General features: G+C 46.7%; 2 non-coding genes across 2 annotated transcripts; both read left to right on the top strand.

The window, feature by feature from the left end:
* Window positions 1-221: 221 nt before the first annotated feature.
* On the top strand, window positions 222-294 carry Trnat-agu (transfer RNA threonine (anticodon AGU)). The gene has a single exon. It is a non-coding gene; the product is annotated as a tRNA-Thr (tRNA).
* Window positions 295-25,770: 25,476 nt separating this feature from the next.
* Window positions 25,771-25,843, top strand: Trnak-cuu (transfer RNA lysine (anticodon CUU)). The gene has a single exon. It is a non-coding gene; the product is annotated as a tRNA-Lys (tRNA).
* Window positions 25,844-26,137: the final 294 nt, after the last annotated feature.

Consider the following 26,137-nt stretch of genomic DNA (forward strand, 5'->3'; position numbering starts at 1 on the left):
TTGAAGGTAAAGGTGATTTTGTAGACATGTGTGAAAGACATGTTCTGAAATGCAAGTGTTGTTGTTTGGAGAGCACATCAGTTACGTGTCAGATGTGTAGCCAAGCAGTAATGGATCGCCATAGCTGCAAATAGTAGTCGGTAATATGAAGTGTTGTCAGCTCAAGTCTGATGATCCAGACGACAGTAAGGACGAAGTACGCAAGAGTACCGCTAGGCCGCGCCTCTTTAGCTCAGTGGTAGAGCACTGGTCTAGTAAACCAGGGGTCGTGAGTTCGAATCCTCAGAGGAGGAATTCGAATTTTGGAGATCAGTTGCGCGTCGTGGGCGTATAGCAAACAGTATCTGTGATGACGAACAATTAGCGACAAGCGTTTTATTAAGAATTACGCTCAGATGTGATTAAGGCGAATGGCGCAGATAAAGCATTTGCCAAAGCGGTACAGCATAAGGTGGGACGAGGCAGTCTGAATTACATTTTATAGATGAATTTCTCACATATCTCAGAGCCTCTCGCGGTCGTCGTCGTCGTCGTCGTCGTCGTCGTCGTCGTCGTCGTCGTCGCCGCCGCCGCTTCTGCAGAAGTAGCAAATGGCCATGGTAGCAAATGCGGCGAGGGTCGCCCTGCCTTCGATTCCGAATGCACAAAGTGTGTGGTCTTGTTTCCCAGTCTATACTTGGTCGGTCTCGTAAGAGGTTGAATGTAACGTTTGGGTGGGAAAGAGCAAGGGGCAGCGGCTGTGTGGAACGAAAACACTATTCCGCAGGGGTGTGAGCGTTACGAGATGAGTCGTATACAAGTTATACTTGGTCGCTAGTGACCGTGTGGCCGAATGGATAAGGCGTCGGACTTCGGGTCTGAAGATTACAGGTTCGAATGCTGTCACCCTCGGTTTTTTTCCAGTTCTGAAAAAGAAACATACCGTTTTAATGTAGCAATTGAGCAGTACGAAACCGTCTGAATGTTTCTGTTGACCATTTTCTGCTTGGAGATGCTCTTGAGCTTGAAACACACACAACAAGACCGGTGTTAACTAGCGAAATGGTCGGCAGTGTGCCGTCACCGCGAGTTTTGACTGGCACTTGCACATCTAAAACAACGTCGGAAAGTAACTCGTTCGGCTTTTGAGTCACATCAAGTATGTGTGTTAATTTTGACGCCACTAGCTCTGCAGGTTGTCATGCAATTCCTTTACCTCTCCGAAATGATTATGAAATAAAAGTGAAGTACGTGACGAGTGTGACGTTAGGAAAACATTAGGCAGCATGGAGAGATTCTGTATGGAACCACCCAACCCAAAGGAGTACTGTGTGACGTGCTAGACCGGCATGTATTCACCGAGGCAGCTGGCTAGCTCAGTCGGTAGTGCATGATAATCTTAATTGCAGGGTCGAGGGTTCGAGCCCCACACTGGGCGGAACGGAATTTTGTTCCGCTGCAGATGTAAATTACCGTTTTTCTGATTAACGTGATGTAATGGAAATAGCAACTTTTAACTTTGCCTACGTCTCTGTCAGTCGCAAGAAAACTGTATTTGAAGGTAAAGGTGATTTTGTAGACATGTGTGAAAGACATGTTCTGAAATGCAAGTGTTGTTGTTTGGAGAGCACATCGGTTACGTGTCGGATGTGTAGCCAAGCAGTAATGGATCGCCATAGCTGCAAATAGTAGTCGGTAATATGAAGTGTTGTCAGCTCAAGTCTGATGATCCAGACGACCGTAATGACGAAGTACGCAAGAGTACCGCTAGGCCGCGCCTCTTTAGCTCCGTGGTAGAGCACTGGTCTAGTAAACCAGGGGTCGTGAGTTCCCATCCTCAGAGGAGGAAGGCGAATTTTGGAGATCAGTTGCGCGTCGTGGCCGTATAGCAAACAGTATCTGTGATGACGAACAATTAGCGACAAGCGTTTTATTAAGAATTACGCTCAGATGTGATTAAGGCGAATGGCGCAGATAAAGCATTTGCCAAAGCGGTACAGCATAAGGTGGGACGAGGCAGTCAGAATTACATTTTATAGATGAATTCCTCTCATATCTCAGAGCCTCTCGCGGTCGTCGTCGTCGTCGTCGTCGTCGCCGCCGCCGCCGCCGCCGCCGCTTCTGCAGAAGTAGCAAATGGCCATGGTAGCAAATGCGGCGAGGGACGCCCTGCCTTCGATTCCGAATGCACAAAGTGTGTGGTCTTGTTTCCCAGTCTATATTTTGTCGGTCTCGTAAGAGGTTGATAGTAACGTTTGGGTTGGAAAGAGAAAGGGGCAGCGGCTGTGTGGAACGAAATCACTATTCCTCAGGGGTTTGAGCGTTACGAGATGAGTCGTATACAAGTTATACTTGGTTGCTAGTGACCGTGTGGCCGAATGGATAAGGCGTCGGACTTCGGATCTGAAGATTACAGGTTCGAATGCGATAAGGCGTCGGACTTCGGATCTGAAGATTACAGGTTCGAATGCTGTCACGCTCAGTTTTTTTCCAGTTCTGAAAAAGAAACATACCGTTTTAATGTAGCAATTGAGCAGTACGAAACCGTCTGAATGTTTCTGTTGACCATTTTCTGCTTGGAGATGCTCTTGAGCTTGAAACACACACAACAAGACCGGTGTTAACTAGCGAAATGGTCGGCAGAGTGCCGTCACCGCGAGTTTTGACTGGAACTTGCACATCTAAAACAACGTCGGAAAGTAACTCGTTCGGCTTTTGAGTCACATCAAGTATGTGTGTTAATTTTGACGCCACTAGCTCTGCAGGTTGTCATGCAATTCCTTTACCTCTCAGAAATGATTATTAAATAAAAGTGAAGTACGTGACGAGTGTGACGTTGGGAAAACATTAGGCAGCATGGAGAGATTCTGTATGGGACCACCCAACCCAAACGAGTACTGTGTGACGTGCTAACCCGCAGGTATTTACCGAGGCAGCCTGCTAGCTCAGTCAGTAGAACATGATATTCTTAAGCTCAGGGTCGAGGGTTCGAGTTCCCGCTGGGCGAAACTGAATTTTGTTCCGCTGCAGATGTAAATTACCGTTTTTCTGATTAACGTGATGTAATGGAAATAGCAACTTTTAACTTTGCCTACGTCTGTGTCAGTCGCAAGAAAACTGTATTTGAAGGTAAAGGTGATTTTGTAGACATGTGTGAAAGACATGTTCTGAAATGCAAGTGTTGTTGTTTGGAGAGCACATCGGTTACGTGTCAGATGTGTAGCCAAGCAGTAATGGATCGCCATACCTGCAAATAGTAGTCGGTAATATGAAGTGTTGTCAGCTCAAGTCTGATGACCCAGACGACCGTAAGGACGAAGTACGCAAGAGTACCACTAGGCCGCGCCTCTTTAGCTCAGTGGTGGAGCACTGGTCTAGTAAACCAGGGGTCGTGAGTTCCCATCCTCAGAGGAGGAAGACGAATTTTGGAAATCAGTTGCGCGTCGTGGCCGTATGGCAAACAGTATCTGTGATGACGAACAATTAGCGTCAAGCGTTTTATTAAGAATTACGCTCAGATGTGATTAAGGCGAATGGCGCAGATAAAGCATTTGCCAAAGCGGTACAGCATAAGGTGGGACGAGACAGTCTGAATTACATTTTATAGATGAATTTCTCACATATCTCAGAGCCTCTCGCTGTCGTCGTCGTCGTCGTCGTCGTCGTCGTCGTCGTCGTCGTCGCCGCCGCTTCTGCAGTAGTAGCAAATGGCCATGGTAGCAAATGCGGCGAGGGACGCCCTGCCTTCGATTTCGAATGCACAAAGTGTGTGGTCTTGTTTCCCAGTCTATATTTGGTCGGTCTCGTAAGAGGTTGAATGTAACGTTTGGGTGGGAAAGAGCAAGGGGCAGCGGCTGTGTGGAACGAAAACACTATTCCTCAGGGGTGTGAGCGTTAAGAGATGAGTCGTATACAAGTTATACTTGGTCGCTAGTGACCGTGTGGCCGAATGGATAAGGCGTCGCACTTCAGATCTGAAGATGACAGGTTCGAATGCTGTCACGCTCGGTTTTTTTCCAGTTCTGAAAAAGAAACATACCGTTTTAATGTAGCAATTGAGCAGTACGAAACCGTCTGAATGTTTCTGTTGACCATTTTCTGCTTGGAGATGCTCTTGAGCTTGAAACACACACAACAAGACCGGTGTTAACTAGCGAAATGGTCGGCAGAGTGCCGTCACCGCGAGTTTTGACTGGCACTTGCACATCTAAAACAACGTCGGAAAGTAACTCGTTCGGCTTTTGAATCACATCAAGTATGTGTGTTAATTTTGACGCCACTAGCTCTGCAGGTTGTCATGCAATTCCTATACCTCTCAGAAATGATTATGAAATAAAAGTCAAGTACGTGACGAGTGTGACGTTGGGAAAACCTTAGGCAGCATGGAGAGATTCTGTATGGGACCACCCAACCCAAACGAGTACTGTGTGACGTGCTAACCCGCAGGTATTTACCGAGGCAGCCGTTAGTTCAGTCGGTAGAACATGATATTATTAGGGTCGAGGGTTCGAGCCCCACGCTGGGCGGAACTGAATTTTGTTCCGCTGCAGATGTAAATTACCGTTTTTCTGATTAACGTGATGTAATGGAAATAGCAACTTTTAACTTTGCCTACGTTCTGTCAGTCGCAAGAAAACTGTATTTGAAGGTAAAGGTGATTTTGTAGACATGTGTGAAAGGCATGTTCTGAAATGCAAGTGTTGTTTGGAGAGCACATCGGTTACGTGTCAGATGTGTAGCCAAGCAGTAATGGATCGCCATAGCTGCAAATAGTAGTCGGTAATATGAAGTGTTGTCAGCTCAAGTCTGATGACCCAGAGGACCTTAAGGACGAAGTACGCAAGAGTACCGCTAGGCCGCGCCTCTTTAGCTCAGTGGTAGAGCACTGGTCTAGTAAACCAGGGGTCGTGAGTTCACATCCTCAGAGGAAGAAGACGAATTTTGGAAATCAGTTGCGCGTCGTGGCCGTATAGCAAACAGTATCTGTGATGACGAACAATTAGCGTCAAGCGTTTTATTAAGAATTACGCTCAGATGTGATTAAGGCGAATGGCGCAGATAAAGCATTTGCCAAAGCGGTACAGCATAAGGTGGGACGAGGCAGTCTGAATTACATTTTATAGATGAATTTCTCACATATCTCAGAGCCTCTCGCGGTCGTCGTCGTCGTCGTCGTCGTCGTCGTCGTCGCCGCCGCCGCTTCTGCAGAAGTAGCAAACGGCCATGGTAGCAAATGCGGCGAGGGACGCCCTGCCTTCGATTTCGAATGCACAAAGTGTGTGGTCTTGTTTCCCAGTCTATATTTGGTCGGTCTCGTAAGAGGTTGAATGTAACGTTTGGGTGGGAAAGAGCAAGGGGCAGCGGCTGTGTGGAACGAAAACACTATTCCTCAGGGGTGTGAGCGTTAAGAGATGAGTCGTATACAAGTTATACTTGGTCGCTAGTGACCGTGTGGCCGAATGGATAAGGCGTCGCTCTTCGGATCTGAAGATGACAGGTTCGAATGCTGTCACGCTCGGTTTTTTTCCAGTTCTGAAAAAGAAACATACAGTTTTAATGTAGCAATTGAGCAGTACGAAACCGTCTGAATGTTTCTGTTGACCATTTTCTGCTTGGAGATGCTCTTGAACTTGAAACACACAAAACAAGACCGGTGTTAACTAGCGAAATGGTCGGCAGAGTGCCGTCACCGTGAGTTTTGACTGGCTCTTGCACATCTAAAACAACGTCGGAAAGTAACTCGTTCGGCTTTTGAGTCACATCAAGTATGTGTGTTAATTTTGACGCCACTAGCTCTGCAGGTTGTCATGCAATTCCTTTACCTCTCAGAAATGATTATGAAATAAAAGTGAAGTACGTGATGAGTGTGACGTTGGGAAAACATTAGGCAGCATGGAGAGATTCTGTATGGGACCACCCAACCCAAACGAGTACTGTGTGACGTGCTAACCCGCAGGTATTTACCGAGGCAGCCTGCTAGCCCAGTCGGTGGAACATGATATTCTTAACCTCAGGGTCGAGGGTTCGAGCCCCACGCTGGGCGTAACTGAATTTTGTTCCGCTGTAGATGTAAATTACCGTTTTTCTGATTAACGTGATGTAATGGAAATAGCAACTTTTAACTTTGCCTACGTTCTGTCAGTCGCAAGAAAACTGTATTTGAAGGTAAAGGTGATTTTGTAGACATGTGTGAAAGACATGTTCTGAAATGCAAGTGTTGTTTGGAGAGCACATCGGTTACGTGTCAGATGTGTAGCCAAGCAGTAATGGATCGCCATAGCTGCAAATAGTAGTCGGTAATATGAAGTGTTGTCAGCTCAAGTCTGATGATCCAGACGACCGTAAGGACGAAGTACGCAAGAGTACCACTAGGCCGCGCCTCTTTAGCTCAGTGGTAGAGCACTGGTCTAGTAAACCAGGGGTCGTGAGTTCCCATCCTCAAAGGAGGAAGACGAATTTTGGAAATCAGTTGCGCGTCGTGGCCGTATAGCAAACAGTATCTGTGATGACGAACAATTAGCGTCAAGCGTTTTATTAAGAATTACGCTCAGATGTGATTAAGGCGAATGGCGCAGATAAAGCATTTGCCAAAGCGGTACAGCATAAGGTGGGACGAGGCAGTCTGAATTACATTTTATAGATTAATTTCTCACATATCTCAGAGCCTCTCGCGGTCGTCGTCGTCGTCGTCGTCGTCGTCGTCGTCGTCGTCGTCGCCGCTTCTGCAGTAGTAGCAAATGGCCATGGTAGCAAATGCGGCGAGGGACGCCCTGCCTTCGATTTCGAATGCACAAAGTGTGTGGTCTTGTTTCCCAGTCTATATTTGGTCGGTCTCGTAAGAGGTTGAATGTAACGTTTGGGTGGGAAAGAGCAAGGGGCAGCGGCTGTGTGGAACGAAAACACTATTCCTCAGGGGTGTGAGCGTTAAGAGATGAGTCGTATACAAGTTATACTTGGTCGCTAGTGACCGTGTGGCCGAATGGATAAGGCGTCGCACTTCAGATCTGAAGATGACAGGTTCGAATGCTGTCACGCTCGGTTTTTTTCCAGTTCTGAAAAAGAAACATACCGTTTTAATGTAGCAATTGAGCAGTACGAAACCGTCTGAATGTTTCTGTTGACCATTTTCTGCTTGGAGATGCTCTTGAGCTTGAAACACACACAACAAGACCGGTGTTAACTAGCGAAATGGTCGGCAGAGTGCCGTCACCGCGAGTTTTGACTGGCACTTGCACATCTAAAACAACGTCGGAAAGTAACTCGTTCGGCTTTTGAATCACATCAAGTATGTGTGTTAATTTTGACGCCACTAGCTCTGCAGGTTGTCATGCAATTCCTATACCTCTCAGAAATGATTATGAAATAAAAGTCAAGTACGTGACGAGTGTGACGTTGGGAAAACCTTAGGCAGCATGGAGAGATTCTGTATGGGACCACCCAACCCAAACGAGTACTGTGTGACGTGCTAACCCGCAGGTATTTACCGAGGCAGCCGTTAGTTCAGTCGGTAGAACATGATATTATTAGGGTCGAGGGTTCGAGCCCCACGCTGGGCGGAACTGAATTTTGTTCCGCTGCAGATGTAAATTACCGTTTTTCTGATTAACGTGATGTAATGGAAATAGCAACTTTTAACTTTGCCTACGTTCTGTCAGTCGCAAGAAAACTGTATTTGAAGGTAAAGGTGATTTTGTAGACATGTGTGAAAGGCATGTTCTGAAATGCAAGTGTTGTTTGGAGAGCACATCGGTTACGTGTCAGATGTGTAGCCAAGCAGTAATGGATCGCCATAGCTGCAAATAGTAGTCGGTAATATGAAGTGTTGTCAGCTCAAGTCTGATGATCCAGACGACCGTAATGACGAAGTACGCAAGAGTACCGCTAGGCCGCGCCTCTTTAGCTCAGTGGTAGAGCACTGGTCTAGTAAACCAGGGGTCGTGAGTTCACATCCTCAGAGGAAGAAGACGAATTTTGGAAATCAGTTGCGCGTCGTGGCCGTATAGCAAACAGTATCTGTGATGACGAACAATTAGCGTCAAGCGTTTTATTAAGAATTACGCTCAGATGTGATTAAGGCGAATGGCGCAGATAAAGCATTTGCCAAAGCGGTACAGCATAAGGTGGGACGAGGCAGTCTGAATTACATTTTATAGATGAATTTCTCACATATCTCAGAGCCTCTCGCGGTCGTCGTCGTCGTCGTCGTCGTCGTCGTCGTCGTCGTCGCCGCCGCCGCTTCTGCAGAAGTAGCAAACGGCCATGGTAGCAAATGCGGCGAGGGACGCCCTGCCTTCGATTTCGAATGCACAAAGTGTGTGGTCTTGTTTCCCAGTCTATATTTGGTCGGTCTCGTAAGAGGTTGAATGTAACGTTTGGGTGGGAATGAGCAAGGGGCAGCGGCTGTGTGGAACGAAAACACTATTCCTCAGGGGTGTGAGCGTTAAGAGATGAGTCGTATACAAGTTATACTTGGTCGCTAGTGACCGTGTGGCCGAATGGATAAGGCGTCGCACTTCAGATCTGAAGATGACAGGTTCGAATGCTGTCACGCTCGGTTTTTTTCCAGTTCTGAAAAAGAAACATACAGTTTTAATGTAGCAATTGAGCAGTACGAAACCGTCTGAATGTTTCTGTTGACCATTTTCTGCTTGGAGATGCTCTTGAACTTGAAACACACAAAACAAGACCGGTGTTAACTAGCGAAATGGTCGGCAGAGTGCCGTCACCGTGAGTTTTGACTGGCTCTTGCACATCTAAAACAACGTCGGAAAGTAACTCGTTCGGCTTTTGAGTCACATCAAGTATGTGTGTTAATTTTGACGCCACTAGCTCTGCAGGTTGTCATGCAATTCCTTTACCTCTCAGAAATGATTATGAAATAAAAGTGAAGTACGTGATGAGTGTGACGTTGGGAAAACATTAGGCAGCATGGAGAGATTCTGTATGGGACCACCCAACCCAAACGAGTACTGTGTGACGTGCTAACCCGCAGGTATTTACCGAGGCAGCCTGCTAGCCCAGTCGGTGGAACATGATATTCTTAACCTCAGGGTCGAGGGTTCGAGCCCCACGCTGGGCGTAACTGAATTTTGTTCCGCTGTAGATGTAAATTACCGTTTTTCTGATTAACGTGATGTAATGGAAATAGCAACTTTTAACTTTGCCTACGTTCTGTCAGTCGCAAGAAAACTGTATTTGAAGGTAAAGGTGATTTTGTAGACATGTGTGAAAGACATGTTCTGAAATGCAAGTGTTGTTGTTTGGAGAGCACATCGGTTACGTGTCAGATGTGTAGCCAAGCAGTAATGGATCGCCATACCTGCAAATAGTAGTCGGTAATATGAAGTGTTGTCAGCTCAAGTCTGATGATCCAGACGACCGTAAGGACGAAGTACGCAAGAGTACCACTAGGCCGCGCCTCTTTAGCTCAGTGGTAGAGCACTGGTCTAGTAAACCAGGGGTCGTGAGTTCCCATCCTCAGAGGAGGAAGACGAATTTTGGAAATCAGTTGCGCGTCGTGGCCGTATAGCAAACAGTATCTGTGATGACGAACAATTAGCGTCAAGCGTTTTATTAAAAATTCGCTCAGATGTGATTAAGGCGAATGGCGCAGATAAAGCATTTGCCAAAGCGGTACAGCATAAGGTGGGACGAGGCAGTCTGAATTACATTTTATAGATTAATTTCTCACATATCTCAGAGCCTCTCGCGGTCATCGTCGTCGTCGTCGTCGTCGCCGCCGCCGCTTCTGCAGAAGTAGCAAATGGCCATGGTAGCAAATGCGGCGAGGGACGCCCTGCCTTCGATTTCGAATGCACAAAGTGTGTGGTCTTGTTACCCAGTCTATATTTGGTCGGTCTCGTAAGAGGTTGAATGTAACGTTTGGGTGGGAAAGAGCAAGGGGCAGAGGCTGTGTGGAACGAAAACGCTATTCCTCAGGGGTGTGAGCGTTACGAGATGAGTCGTATACAAGTTATACTTGGTCGCTAGTGACCGTGTGGCCGAATGGATAAGGCGTCAGACTTCGGATCTGAAAATGACAGGTTCGAATGCTGTCATGCTCGGTTTTTTTCCAGTTCTGAAAAAGAAACATACCGTTTTAATGTAGCAATTGAGCAGTACGAAACCGTCTGAATGTTTCTGTTGACCATTTTCTGCTTGGAGATGCTCTTGAGCTTGAAACACACACAACAAGACCGGTGTTAACTAGCGAAATGGTCGGCAGAGTGCCGTCACCGTGAGTTTTGACTGGCACTTGCACATCTAAAACAACGTCGGAAAGTAACTCGTTCGGCGTTTGAGTCACATCAAGTATGTGTGTTAATTTTGACGCCACTAGCTCTGCAGGTTGTCATGCAATTCCTTTACCTCTCAGAAATGATTATTAAATAAAAGTGAAGTACGTGACGAGTGTGACGTTGGGAAAACCTTAGGCAGCATGGAGAGATTCTGTATGGGACCACCCAACCCAAACGAGTACTGTGTGACGTGCTAACCCGCAGGTATTTACCGAGGCAGCCTGCTAGCTCAGTCAGTAGAACATGATATTCTTAATCTCAGGGTCGAGAGTTCGAGCTCCCGCTGGGCGGAACTGAATTTTGTTCCGCTGCAGATGTAAATTACCGTTTTTCTGATTAACGTGATGTAATGGAAATAGCAACTTTTAACTTTGCCTACGTCTGTGTCAGTCGCAAGAAAACTGTATTTGAAGGTAAAGGTGATTTTGTAGACATGTGTGAAAGACATGTTCTGAAATGCAAGTGTTGTTGTTTGGAGAGCACATCGGTTACGTGTCAGATGTGTAGCCAAGCAGTAATGGATCGCCATACCTGCAAATAGTAGTCGGTAATATGAAGTGTTGTCAGCTCAAGTCTGATGACCCAGACGACCGTAAGGACGAAGTACGCAAGAGTACCACTAGGCCGCGCCTCTTTAGCTCAGTGGTGGAGCATTGGTCTAGTAAACCAGGGGTCGTGAGTTCCCATCCTCAGAGGAGGAAGACGAATTTTGGAAATCAGTTGCGCGTCGTGGCCGTATAGCAAACAGTATCTGTGATGACGAACAATTAGCGTCAAGCGTTTTATTAAGAATTACGCTCAGATGTGATTAAGGCGAATGGCGCAGATAAAGCATTTGCCAAAGCGGTACAGCATAAGTTGGGACGAGGCAGTCTGAATTACATTTTATAGATGAATTTCTCACATATCTCAGAGCCTCTCGCGGTCGTCGTCGTCGTCGTCGTCGTCGTCGTCGTCGTCGTCGTCGTCGTCGTCGTCGCCGCCGCCGCCGCTTCTGCAGAAGTAGCAAATGGCCATGGTAGCAAATGCGGCGAGGGACGCCCTGCCTTCGATTCCGAATTTCACAAAGTGTGTGGTCCTGTTTCCCAGTCTATATTTGGTCGGTCTCGTAAGAGGTTGAATGTAACGTTTGGGTGGGAAAGAGCAAGGGGCAGCGGCTGTGTGGAACGAAAACACTATTCCTCAGGGGTGTGAGCGTTACGAGATGAGTCGTATACAAGTTATACTTGGTCGCTAGTAACCGTGTGGCCGAATGGATAAGGCGTCGGACTTCGGATCTGAAGATTACAGGTTCGAATGCTCTCACGCTCGGTTTTTTTTTCAGTTCTGAAAAAGAAACATACCGTTTTAATGTAGCAATTGAGCAGTACGAAACCGTCTGAATGTTTCTGTTGACCATTTTCTGCTTGGAGATGCTCTTGAGCTTGAAACACACACAACAATACCGGTGTTAACTGGCGAAATGGTCGGCAGAGTGCCGTCACCGCGAGTTTTGACTGGCACTTGCACATCTAAAACAACGTCGGAAAGTAACTCGTTCGGCTTTTGAGTCACATCAAGTATGTGTGTTAATTTTGACGCCACTAGCTCTGCAGGTTGTCATGCAATTCCTTTACCTCTCAGAAATGATTATGAAATAAAAGTGAAGTACGTGACGAGTGTGACGTTAGGAAAACATTAGGCAGCATGGAGAGATTCTGTATGGGAACACCCAACCCAAACGAGTACTGTGTGACGTGCTAACCCGCAGGTATTCACCGAGGCAGCCGGCTAGCTCAGTCGGTAGAGCATGATATTCTTAATCACAGGGTCGAGGGTTCGAGCCCCACGCTGGGCGTAACGGAATTTTGTTCCGCTGCAGATGTAAATTACCGTTTTTCTGATTAACGTGATGTAATGGAAATAGCAACTTTTAACTTTGCCTACGTCTCTGTCAGTCGCAAGAAAACTGTATTTGAAGGTAAAGGTGATATTGTAGACATGTGTGAAAGACATGTTATGAAATGCAAGTGTTGTTATTTGGAGAGCACATCGGTTACGTGTCATATGTGTAGCCAAGCAGTAATGGATCGCCATAGCTGCAAATAGTGGTCGGTAATATGAAGTGTTGTCAGCTCAAGTCTGATGATCCAGACGACCGTAAGGACGAAGTACGCAAGAGTACCGCTAGGCCGCGCCTTTTTAGCTCAGTGGTAGAGCACTGGTCTAGTAAAACAGGGGTCGTGAGTTCCCATCCTCAGAGGAGGAAGACGAATTTTGGAAATCAGTTGCGCGTCGTGGCCGTATAGCAAACAGTATCTGTGATGACGAACAATTAGCGTCAAGCGTTTTATTAAGAATTACGCTCAGATGTGATTAAGGCGAATGGCGCAGATAAAGCATTTGCCAAAGCGGTACAGCATAAGGTGGGACGAGGCAGTCTGAATTACATTTTATAGATGAATTTCTCACATATCTCAGAGCCTCTCGCGGTCGTCGTCGTCGTCGTCGTCGTCGTCGTCGTCGCTGCCGCCGCTTCTGCAGAAGTAGCAAATGGCCATGGTAGCAAATGCGGCGAGGGACGCCCTGCCTTCGATTCCGAATGCACAAAGTGTGTGGTCTTGTTTCCCAGTCTATATGTGGTCGGTCTCGTAAGGGGTTGAATGTAACGTTTGGGTGGGAAAGAGCAAGGGGCAGCGGCTGTGTGGAACGAAAACACTATTCCTCAGGGGTGTGAGCGATAAGAGATGAGTCGTATACAAGTTATTCTTGGTCGCTAGTGACCGTGTGGCCGAATGGATAGGGCGTCGCTCTTCGGATCTGAAGATGACAGGTTCGAATGCTGTCACGCTCGGTTTTTTTCCAGTTCTGAAAAAGAAACATACCGTTTTAATGTAGCAATTGAGCAGTACGAAACCGTCTGAATGTTTCTGTTGACCATTTTCTGCTTGGAGATGCTCTTGAGCTTGAAACACACACAACAAGACCGGTGTTAACTAGCGAAATGGTCGGCAGAGTGCCGTCACCGCGAGTTTTGACTGGAACTTGCACATCTAAAACAACGTCGGAAAGTAACTCGTTCGGCTTTTGAGTCACATCAAGTATGTGTGTTAATTTTGACGCCACTAGCTCTGCAGGTTGTCATGCAATTCCTTTACCTCTCAGAAATGATTATTAAATAAAAGTGAAGTACGTGACGAGTGTGACGTTGGGAAAACATTAGGCAGCATGGAGAGATTCTGTATGGGACCACCCAACCCAAACGAGTACTGTGTGACGTGCTAACCCGCAGGTATTTACCGAGGCAGCCTGCTAGCTCAGTCAGTAGAACATGATATTCTTAAGCTCAGGGTCGAGGGTTCGAGTTCCCGCTGGGCGAAACTGAATTTTGTTCCGCTGCAGATGTAAATTACCGTTTTTCTGATTAACGTGATGTAATGGAAATAGCAACTTTTAACTTTGCCTACGTCTGTGTCAGTCGCAAGAAAACTGTATTTGAAGGTAAAGGTGATTTTGTAGACATGTGTGAAAGACATGTTCTGAAATGCAAGTGTTGTTGTTTGGAGAGCACATCGGTTACGTGTCAGATGTGTAGCCAAGCAGTAATGGATCGCCATACCTGCAAATAGTAGTCGGTAATATGAAGTGTTGTCAGCTCAAGTCTGATGACCCAGACGACCGTAAGGACGAAGTACGCAAGAGTACCACTAGGCCGCGCCTCTTTAGCTCAGTGGTGGAGCACTGGTCTAGTAAACCAGGGGTCGTGAGTTCCCATCCTCAGAGGAGGAAGACGAATTTTGGAAATCAGTTGCGCGTCGTGGCCGTATGGCAAACAGTATCTGTGATGACGAACAATTAGCGTCAAGCGTTTTATTAAGAATTACGCTCAGATGTGATTAAGGCGAATGGCGCAGATAAAGCATTTGCCAAAGCGGTACAGCATAAGGTGGGACGAGACAGTCTGAATTACATTTTATAGATGAATTTCTCACATATCTCAGAGCCTCTCGCTGTCGTCGTCGTCGTCGTCGTCGTCGTCGTCGCCGCTTCTGCAGTAGTAGCAAATGGCCATGGTAGCAAATGCGGCGAGGGACGCCCTGCCTTCGATTTCGAATGCACAAAGTGTGTGGTCTTGTTTCCCAGTCTATATTTGGTCGGTCTCGTAAGAGGTTGAATGTAACGTTTGGGTGGGAAAGAGCAAGGGGCAGCGGCTGTGTGGAACGAAAACACTATTCCTCAGGGGTGTGAGCGTTAAGAGATGAGTCGTATACAAGTTATACTTGGTCGCTAGTGACCGTGTGGCCGAATGGATAAGGCGTCGCACTTCAGATCTGAAGATGACAGGTTCGAATGCTGTCACGCTCGGTTTTTTTCCAGTTCTGAAAAAGAAACATACCGTTTTAATGTAGCAATTGAGCAGTACGAAACCGTCTGAATGTTTCTGTTGACCATTTTCTGCTTGGAGATGCTCTTGAGCTTGAAACACACACAACAAGACCGGTGTTAACTAGCGAAATGGTCGGCAGAGTGCCGTCACCGCGAGTTTTGACTGGCACTTGCACATCTAAAACAACGTCGGAAAGTAACTCGTTCGGCTTTTGAATCACATCAAGTATGTGTGTTAATTTTGACGCCACTAGCTCTGCAGGTTGTCATGCAATTCCTATACCTCTCAGAAATGATTATGAAATAAAAGTCAAGTACGTGACGAGTGTGACGTTGGGAAAACCTTAGGCAGCATGGAGAGATTCTGTATGGGACCACCCAACCCAAACGAGTACTGTGTGACGTGCTAACCCGCAGGTATTTACCGAGGCAGCCGTTAGTTCAGTCGGTAGAACATGATATTATTAGGGTCGAGGGTTCGAGCCCCACGCTGGGCGGAACTGAATTTTGTTCCGCTGCAGATGTAAATTACCGTTTTTCTGATTAACGTGATGTAATGGAAATAGCAACTTTTAACTTTGCCTACGTTCTGTCAGTCGCAAGAAAACTGTATTTGAAGGTAAAGGTGATTTTGTAGACATGTGTGAAAGGCATGTTCTGAAATGCAAGTGTTGTTTGGAGAGCACATCGGTTACGTGTCAGATGTGTAGCCAAGCAGTAATGGATCGCCATAGCTGCAAATAGTAGTCGGTAATATGAAGTGTTGTCAGCTCAAGTCTGATGACCCAGAGGACCTTAAGGACGAAGTACGCAAGAGTACCGCTAGGCCGCGCCTCTTTAGCTCAGTGGTAGAGCACTGGTCTAGTAAACCAGGGGTCGTGAGTTCACATCCTCAGAGGAAGAAGACGAATTTTGGAAATCAGTTGCGCGTCGTGGCCGTATAGCAAACAGTATCTGTGATGACGAACAATTAGCGTCAAGCGTTTTATTAAGAATTACGCTCAGATGTGATTAAGGCGAATGGCGCAGATAAAGCATTTGCCAAAGCGGTACAGCATAAGGTGGGACGAGGCAGTCTGAATTACATTTTATAGATGAATTTCTCACATATCTCAGAGCCTCTCGCGGTCGTCGTCGTCGTCGTCGTCGTCGTCGTCGTCGTCGTCGTCGTCGTCGTCGTCGTCGTCGCCGCCGCCGCTTCTGCAGAAGTAGCAAACGGCCATGGTAGCAAATGCGGCGAGGGACGCCCTGCCTTCGATTTCGAATGCACAAAGTGTGTGGTCTTGTTTCCCAGTCTATATTTGGTCGGTCTCGTAAGAGGTTGAATGTAACGTTTGGGTGGGAAAGAGCAAGGGGCAGCGGCTGTGTGGAACGAAAACACTATTCCTCAGGGGTGTGAGCGTTACGAGATGAGTCGTATACAAGTTATACCTGGCCGCTAGTGACCGTGTGGCAGAATGGATAAGGCGTCGGACTTCGGATCTGAAGATTACAGGTTCGAATGCTGTCACGCTCGGTTTTTTTCCAGTTCTGAAAAAGAAACATACAGTTTTAATGTAGCAATTGAGCAGTACGAAACCGTCTGAATGTTTCTGTTGACCATTTTCTGCTTGGAGATGCTCTTGAACTTGAAACACACAAAACAAGACCGGTGTTAACTAGCGAAATGGTCGGCAGAGTGCCGTCACCGTGAGTTTTGACTGGCTCTTGCACATCTAAAACAACGTCGGAAAGTAACTCGTTCGGCTTTTGAGTCACATCAAGTATGTGTGTTAATTTTGACGCCACTAGCTCTGCAGGTTGTCATGCAATTCCTTTACCTCTCAGAAATGATTATGAAATAAAAGTGAAGTACGTGATGAGTGTGACGTTGGGAAAACATTAGGCAGCATGGAGAGATTCTGTATGGGACCACCCAACCCAAACGAGTACTGTGTGACGTGCTAACCCGCAGGTATTTACCGAGGCAGCCTGCTAGCCCAGTCGGTGGAACATGATATTCTTAACCTCAGGGTCGAGGGTTCGAGCCCCACGCTGGGCGTAACTGAATTTTGTTCCGCTGTAGATGTAAATTACCGTTTTTCTGATTAACGTGATGTAATGGAAATAGCAACTTTTAACTTTGCCTACGTTCTGTCAGTCGCAAGAAAACTGTATTTGAAGGTAAAGGTGATTTTGTAGACATGTGTGAAAGACATGTTCTGAAATGCAAGTGTTGTTTGGAGAGCACGTCGGTTACGTGTCAGATGTGTAGCCAAGCAGTAATGGATCGCCATAGCTGCAAATAGTAGTCGGTAATATGGAGTGTTGTCAGCTCAAGTCTGATGATCCAGACGACCGTAAGGACGAAGTACGCAAGAGTACCACTAGGCCGCGCCTCTTTAGCTCAGTGGTAGAGCACTGGTCTAGTAAACCAGGGGTCGTGAGTTCCCATCCTCAGAGGAGGAAGACGAATTTTGGAAATCAGTTGCGCGTCGTGGCCGTATAGCAAACAGTATCTGTGATGACGAACAATTAGCGTCAAGCGTTTTATTAAGAATTACGCTCAGATGTGATTAAGGCGAATGGCGCAGATAAAGCATTTGCCAAAGCGGTACAGCATAAGGTGGGACGAGGCAGTCTGAATTACATTTTATAGATTAATTTCTCACATATCTCAGAGCCTCTCGCGGTCGTCGTCGTCGTCGTCGTCGTCGTCGTCGTCGTCGTCGTCGTCGCCGCTTCTGCAGTAGTAGCAAATGGCCATGGTAGCAAATGCGGCGAGGGACGCCCTGCCTTCGATTTCGAATGCACAAAGTGTGTGGTCTTGTTTCCCAGTCTATATTTGGTCGGTCTCGTAAGAGGTTGAATGTAACGTTTGGGTGGGAAAGAGCAAGGGGCAGCGGCTGTGTGGAACGAAAACACTATTCCTCAGGGGTGTGAGCGTTAAGAGATGAGTCGTATACAAGTTATACTTGGTCGCTAGTGACCGTGTGGCCGAATGGATAAGGCGTCGCACTTCAGATCTGAAGATGACAGGTTCGAATGCTGTCACGCTCGGTTTTTTTCCAGTTCTGAAAAAGAAACATACCGTTTTAATGTAGCAATTGAGCAGTACGAAACCGTCTGAATGTTTCTGTTGACCATTTTCTGCTTGGAGATGCTCTTGAGCTTGAAACACACACAACAAGACCGGTGTTAACTAGCGAAATGGTCGGCAGAGTGCCGTCACCGCGAGTTTTGACTGGCACTTGCACATCTAAAACAACGTCGGAAAGTAACTCGTTCGGCTTTTGAATCACATCAAGTATGTGTGTTAATTTTGACGCCACTAGCTCTGCAGGTTGTCATGCAATTCCTATACCTCTCAGAAATGATTATGAAATAAAAGTCAAGTACGTGACGAGTGTGACGTTGGGAAAACCTTAGGCAGCATGGAGAGATTCTGTATGGGACCACCCAACCCAAACGAGTACTGTGTGACGTGCTAACCCGCAGGTATTTACCGAGGCAGCCGTTAGTTCAGTCGGTAGAACATGATATTATTAGGGTCGAGGGTTCGAGCCCCACGCTGGGCGGAACTGAATTTTGTTCCGCTGCAGATGTAAATTACCGTTTTTCTGATTAACGTGATGTAATGGAAATAGCAACTTTTAACTTTGCCTACGTTCTGTCAGTCGCAAGAAAACTGTATTTGAAGGTAAAGGTGATTTTGTAGACATGTGTGAAAGGCATGTTCTGAAATGCAAGTGTTGTTTGGAGAGCACATCGGTTACGTGTCAGATGTGTAGCCAAGCAGTAATGGATCGCCATAGCTGCAAATAGTAGTCGGTAATATGAAGTGTTGTCAGCTCAAGTCTGATGATCCAGACGACCGTAATGACGAAGTACGCAAGAGTACCGCTAGGCCGCGCCTCTTTAGCTCAGTGGTAGAGCACTGGTCTAGTAAACCAGGGGTCGTGAGTTCACATCCTCAGAGGAAGAAGACGAATTTTGGAAATCAGTTGCGCGTCGTGGCCGTATAGCAAACAGTATCTGTGATGACGAACAATTAGCGTCAAGCGTTTTATTAAGAATTACGCTCAGATGTGATTAAGGCGAATGGCGCAGATAAAGCATTTGCCAAAGCGGTACAGCATAAGGTGGGACGAGGCAGTCTGAATTACATTTTATAGATGAATTTCTCACATATCTCAGAGCCTCTCGCGGTCGTCGTCGTCGTCGTCGTCGTCGTCGTCGTCGTCGTCGTCGTCGTCGTCGCCGCCGCCGCTTCTGCAGAAGTAGCAAACGGCCATGGTAGCAAATGCGGCGAGGGACGCCCTGCCTTCGATTTCGAATGCACAAAGTGTGTGGTCTTGTTTCCCAGTCTATATTTGGTCGGTCTCGTAAGAGGTTGAATGTAACGTTTGGGTGGGAAAGAGCAAGGGGCAGCGGCTGTGTGGAACGAAAACACTATTCCTCAGGGGTGTGAGCGTTAAGAGATGAGTCGTATACAAGTTATACTTGGTCGCTAGTGACCGTGTGGCCGAATGGATAAGGCGTCGCACTTCAGATCTGAAGATGACAGGTTCGAATGCTGTCACGCTCGGTTTTTTTCCAGTTCTGAAAAAGAAACATACAGTTTTAATGTAGCAATTGAGCAGTACGAAACCGTCTGAATGTTTCTGTTGACCATTTTCTGCTTGGAGATGCTCTTGAACTTGAAACACACAAAACAAGACCGGTGTTAACTAGCGAAATGGTCGGCAGAGTGCCGTCACCGTGAGTTTTGACTGGCTCTTGCACATCTAAAACAACGTCGGAAAGTAACTCGTTCGGCTTTTGAGTCACATCAAGTATGTGTGTTAATTTTGACGCCACTAGCTCTGCAGGTTGTCATGCAATTCCTTTACCTCTCAGAAATGATTATGAAATAAAAGTGAAGTACGTGATGAGTGTGACGTTGGGAAAACATTAGGCAGCATGGAGAGATTCTGTATGGGACCACCCAACCCAAACGAGTACTGTGTGACGTGCTAACCCGCAGGTATTTACCGAGGCAGCCTGCTAGCCCAGTCGGTGGAACATGATATTCTTAACCTCAGGGTCGAGGGTTCGAGCCCCACGCTGGGCGTAACTGAATTTTGTTCCGCTGTAGATGTAAATTACCGTTTTTCTGATTAACGTGATGTAATGGAAATAGCAACTTTTAACTTTGCCTACGTTCTGTCAGTCGCAAGAAAACTGTATTTGAAGGTAAAGGTGATTTTGTAGACATGTGTGAAAGACATGTTCTGAAATGCAAGTGTTGTTGTTTGGAGAGCACATCGGTTACGTGTCAGATGTGTAGCCAAGCAGTAATGGATCGCCATACCTGCAAATAGTAGTCGGTAATATGAAGTGTTGTCAGCTCAAGTCTGATGATCCAGACGACCGTAAGGACGAAGTACGCAAGAGTACCACTAGGCCGCGCCTCTTTAGCTGAGTGGTAGAGCACTGGTCTAGTAAACCAGGGGTCGTGAGTTCCCATCCTCAGAGGAGGAAGACGAATTTTGGAAATCAGTTGCGCGTCGTGGCCGTATAGCAAACAGTATCTGTGATGACGAACAATTAGCGTCAAGCGTTTTATTAAAAATTCGCTCAGATGTGATTAAGGCGAATGGCGCAGATAAAGCATTTGCCAAAGCGGTACAGCATAAGGTGGGACGAGGCAGTCTGAATTACATTTTATAGATTAATTTCTCACATATCTCAGAGCCTCTCGCGGTCATCGTCGTCGTCGTCGTCGTCGCCGCCGCCGCTTCTGCAGAAGTAGCAAATGGCCATGGTAGCAAATGCGGCGAGGGACGCCCTGCCTTCGATTTCGAATGCACAAAGTGTGTGGTCTTGTTACCCAGTCTATATTTGGTCGGTCTCGTAAGAGGTTGAATGTAACGTTTGGGTGGGAAAGAGCAAGGGGCAGAGGCTGTGTGGAACGAAAACGCTATTCCTCAGGGGTGTGAGCGTTACGAGATGAGTCGTATACAAGTTATACTTGGTCGCTAGTGACCGTGTGGCCGAATGGATAAGGCGTCAGACTTCGGATCTGAAAATGACAGGTTCGAATGCTGTCATGCTCGGTTTTTTTCCAGTTCTGAAAAAGAAACATACCGTTTTAATGTAGCAATTGAGCAGTACGAAACCGTCTGAATGTTTCTGTTGACCATTTTCTGCTTGGAGATGCTCTTGAGCTTGAAACACACACAACAAGACCGGTGTTAACTAGCGAAATGGTCGGCAGAGTGCCGTCACCGTGAGTTTTGACTGGCACTTGCACATCTAAAACAACGTCGGAAAGTAACTCGTTCGGCGTTTGAGTCACATCAAGTATGTGTGTTAATTTTGACGCCACTAGCTCTGCAGGTTGTCATGCAATTCCTTTACCTCTCAGAAATGATTATTAAATAAAAGTGAAGTACGTGACGAGTGTGACGTTGGGAAAACCTTAGGCAGCATGGAGAGATTCTGTATGGGACCACCCAACCCAAACGAGTACTGTGTGACGTGCTAACCCGCAGGTATTTACCGAGGCAGCCTGCTAGCTCAGTCAGTAGAACATGATATTCTTAATCTCAGGGTCGAGAGTTCGAGTTCACGCTGGGCGGAACTGAATTTTGTTCCGCTGCAGATGTAAATTACCGTTTTTCTGATTAACGTGATGTAATGGAAATAGCAACTTTTAACTTTGCCTACGTCTGTGTCAGTCGCAAGAAAACTGTATTTGAAGGTAAAGGTGATTTTGTAGACATGTGTGAAAGACATGTTCTGAAATGCAAGTGTTGTTGTTTGGAGAGCACATCGGTTACGTGTCAGATGTGTAGCCAAGCAGTAATGGATCGCCATACCTGCAAATAGTAGTCGGTAATATGAAGTGTTGTCAGCTCAAGTCTGATGACCCAGACGACCGTAAGGACGAAGTACGCAAGAGTACCACTAGGCCGCGCCTCTTTAGCTCAGTGGTGGAGCATTGGTCTAGTAAACCAGGGGTCGTGAGTTCCCATCCTCAGAGGAGGAAGACGAATTTTGGAAATCAGTTGCGCGTCGTGGCCGTATAGCAAACAGTATCTGTGATGACGAACAATTAGCGTCAAGCGTTTTATTAAGAATTACGCTCAGATGTGATTAAGGCGAATGGCGCAGATAAAGCATTTGCCAAAGCGGTACAGCATAAGTTGGGACGAGGCAGTCTGAATTACATTTTATAGATGAATTTCTCACATATCTCAGAGCCTCTCGCGGTCGTCGTCGTCGTCGTCGTCGTCGTCGTCGTCGTCGCCGCCGCCGCCGCTTCTGCAGAAGTAGCAAATGGCCATGGTAGCAAATGCGGCGAGGGACGCCCTGCCTTCGATTCCGAATTTCACAAAGTGTGTGGTCCTGTTTCCCAGTCTATATTTGGTCGGTCTCGTAAGAGGTTGAATGTAACGTTTGGGTGGGAAAGAGCAAGGGGCAGCGGCTGTGTGGAACGAAAACACTATTCCTCAGGGGTGTGAGCGTTACGAGATGAGTCGTATACAAGTTATACTTGGTCGCTAGTAACCGTGTGGCCGAATGGATAAGGCGTCGGACTTCGGATCTGAAGATTACAGGTTCGAATGCTCTCACGCTCGGTTTTTTTTTCAGTTCTGAAAAAGAAACATACCGTTTTAATGTAGCAATTGAGCAGTACGAAACCGTCTGAATGTTTCTGTTGACCATTTTCTGCTTGGAGATGCTCTTGAGCTTGAAACACACACAACAATACCGGTGTTAACTGGCGAAATGGTCGGCAGAGTGCCGTCACCGCGAGTTTTGACTGGCACTTGCACATCTAAAACAACGTCGGAAAGTAACTCGTTCGGCTTTTGAGTCACATCAAGTATGTGTGTTAATTTTGACGCCACTAGCTCTGCAGGTTGTCATGCAATTCCTTTACCTCTCAGAAATGATTATGAAATAAAAGTGAAGTACGTGACGAGTGTGACGTTAGGAAAACATTAGGCAGCATGGAGAGATTCTGTATGGGAACACCCAACCCAAACGAGTACTGTGTGACGTGCTAACCCGCAGGTATTCACCGAGGCAGCCGGCTAGCTCAGTCGGTAGAGCATGATATTCTTAATCACAGGGTCGAGGGTTCGAGCCCCACGCTGGGCGTAACGGAATTTTGTTCCGCTGCAGATGTAAATTACCGTTTTTCTGATTAACGTGATGTAATGGAAATAGCAACTTTTAACTTTGCCTACGTCTCTGTCAGTCGCAAGAAAACTGTATTTGAAGGTAAAGGTGATATTGTAGACATGTGTGAAAGACATGTTATGAAATGCAAGTGTTGTTATTTGGAGAGCACATCGGTTACGTGTCATATGTGTAGCCAAGCAGTAATGGATCGCCATAGCTGCAAATAGTGGTCGGTAATATGAAGTGTTGTCAGCTCAAGTCTGATGATCCAGACGACCGTAAGGACGAAGTACGCAAGAGTACCGCTAGGCCGCGCCTTTTTAGCTCAGTGGTAGAGCACTGGTCTAGTAAAACAGGGGTCGTGAGTTCCCATCCTCAGAGGAGGAAGACGAATTTTGGAAATCAGTTGCGCGTCGTGGCCGTATAGCAAACAGTATCTGTGATGACGAACAATTAGCGTCAAGCGTTTTATTAAGAATTACGCTCAGATGTGATTAAGGCGAATGGCGCAGATAAAGCATTTGCCAAAGCGGTACAGCATAAGGTGGGACGAGGCAGTCTGAATTACATTTTATAGATGAATTTCTCACATATCTCAGAGCCTCTCGCGGTCGTCGTCGTCGTCGTCGTCGTCGTCGTCGTCGTCGTCGTCGTCGTCGTCGTCGCCGCCGCCGCTTCTGCAGAAGTAGCAAATGGCCATGGTAGCAAATGCGGCGAGGGACGCCCTGCCTTCGATTTCGAATGCACAAAGTGTGTGGTCTTGTTTCCCAGTCTATATTTGGTCGGTCTCGTAAGAGGTTGAATGTAACGTTTGGGTGGGAAAGAGCAAGGGGCAGCGGCTGTGTGGAACGAAAACACTATTCCTCAGGGGTGTGAGCGATAAGAGATGAGTCGTATACAAGTTATACTTGGTCGCTAGTGACCGTGTGGCCGAATGGATAGGGCGTCGCTCTTCGGATCTGAAGATGACAGGTTCGAATGCTGTCACGCTCGGTTTTTTTCCAGTTCTGAAAAAGAAACATACCGTTTTAATGTAGCAATTGAGCAGTACGAAACCGTCTGAATGTTTCTGTTGACCATTTTCTGCTTGGAGATGCTCTTGAACTTGAAACACACACAACAAGACCGGTGTTAACTAGCGAAATGGTCGGCAGAGTGCCGTCACCGCGAGTTTTGACTGGCACTTGCACATCTAAAACAATGTCGGAAAGTAACTCGTTCGGCTTTTGAATCACATCAAGTATGTGTGTTAATTTTGACGCCACTAGCATTGCAGGTTGTCATGCAATTCCTTTACCTCTCAGAAATGATTATGAAATAAAAGTGAAGTACGTGATGAGTGTGACGTTGGGAAAACATTAGGCAGCATGGAGAGATTCTGTATTTGACCACCCAACCCAAACGAGTACTGTGTTATGTGCTAACCCGCAGGTATTTACCGAAGCAGCCGGCTAGCTCAGTCGGTAGAACATGATATTCTTAATCTCAGTGTCGAGGGTTCGAGCCCCACGCTGGGCGGAACTGAATTTTGTTCCGCTGCAGATGTAAATTACCGTTTTTCTGATTAACGAGATGTAATGGGAATAGCAACTTTTAACTTTGCCTACGTTCTGTCAGTCGCAAGAAAACTGTATTTGAAGGTAAAGGTGATTTTGTAGACATGTGTGAAAGACATGTTCTGAAATGCAAGTGTTGTTTGGAGAGCACATCGGTTACGTGTCAGATGTGTAGCCAAGCAGTAATGGATCGCCATAGCTGCAAATAGTAGTCGGTAATATGAAGTGTTGTCAGCTCAAGTCTGATGACCCAGACGACCGTAAGGACGAAGTACGCAAGAGTACCACTAGGCCGCGCCTCTTTAGCTCAGTGGTGGAGCACTGGTCTAGTAAACCAGGGGTCGTGAGTTCCCATCCTCAGAGGAGGAAGACGAATTTTGGAAATCAGTTGCGCGTCGTGGCCGTATAGCAAACAGTATCTGTGATGACGAACAATTAGCGTCAAGCGTTTTATTAAGAATTACGCTCAGATGTGATTAAGGCGAATGGCGCTGATAAAGCATTTGCCAAAGCGGTACAGCATAAGGTGGGACGAGGCAGTCTGAATTACATTTTATAGATGAATTTCTCACATATCTCAGAGCCTCTCGCGGTCGTCTTCGTCGTCGTCGTCGTCGCCGCCGCCGTCGCCGCCGCCGCTGCCGCCGCTTCTGCAGAAGTAGCAAATGGCCATGGTAGCAAATGCGGCGAGGGACGCCCTGCCTTCGATTCCGAATGCACAAAGTGTGTGGTCTTGTTTCCCAGTCTATATTTGGTCGGTCTCGTAAGAGGTTGAATGTAATGTTTGGGTGGGAAAGAGCAAGGGGCAGCGGCTGTGTGGAACGAAAACACTACTCCTCAGGGGTGTGAGCGTCACGAGATGAGTTGTATACAAGTTATACTAGGCCGCTAGTGTCCGTGTGGCCGACTGGATGAGGCGTCGGACTTATGATCTGAAGATTACAGGTTCTAATGCTGTAATGCTCGGTTTTTTTTCAGTTCTGAAAAAGAAACATACCGTTTTAATGTAGCAATTGAGCAGTACGAAACCGTCTGAATGTTTCTGTTGACCATTTTCTGCTTGGAGATGCTCTTGAACTTGAAACACACACAACAAGACCGGTGTTAACTAGCGAAATGGTCGGCAGAGTGCCGTCATCGCGAGTTTTGATTGGCACTTGCACATCTAAAACAACTTCGGCAAGTATCTCGTTCGGCTTTTGAGTCAGATCAAGTATGTGTGTTAATTTTGACGCCACTAGCTCTGCAGGTTGTCATGCAATTCCTTTACCTCTCAGAAATGATTATGAAATAAAAGTGAAGTACGTGACGAGTGTGACGTTAGGAAAACATTAGGCTGCATGGAGAGATTCTGTATGGGACCACTCAACCCAAACGAGTACTGTGTGACGTGCTAACCCGCAGGTATTCACCGAGGCAGCCGGCTAGCTCAGTCGGTAGAGCATGATATTCTTAATCACAGGGTCGTGGGTTCGAGCCCCACGCTGGGCGTAACGGAATTTTGTTCCGCTGCAGATGTAAATTACCGTTTTTCTGATTAACGTGATGTAATGGAAATAGCAACTTTTAACTTTGCCTACGTCTCTGTCAGTCGCAAGAAAACTGTATTTGAAGGTAAAGGTGATATTGTAGACATGTGTGAAAGACATGTTATGAAATGCAAGTGTTGTTATTTGGAGAGCACATCGGTTACGTGTCAGATGTGTAGCCAAGCAGTAATGGATCGCCATAGCTGCAAATAGTGGTCGGTAATATGAAGTGTTGTCAGCTCAAGTCTGATGATCC

This window comes from Schistocerca gregaria, chromosome 1 (assembly GCF_023897955.1).
Source record: "Schistocerca gregaria isolate iqSchGreg1 chromosome 1, iqSchGreg1.2, whole genome shotgun sequence".
In the NCBI taxonomy this organism is placed as follows: domain Eukaryota; kingdom Metazoa; phylum Arthropoda; class Insecta; order Orthoptera; family Acrididae; genus Schistocerca; species Schistocerca gregaria.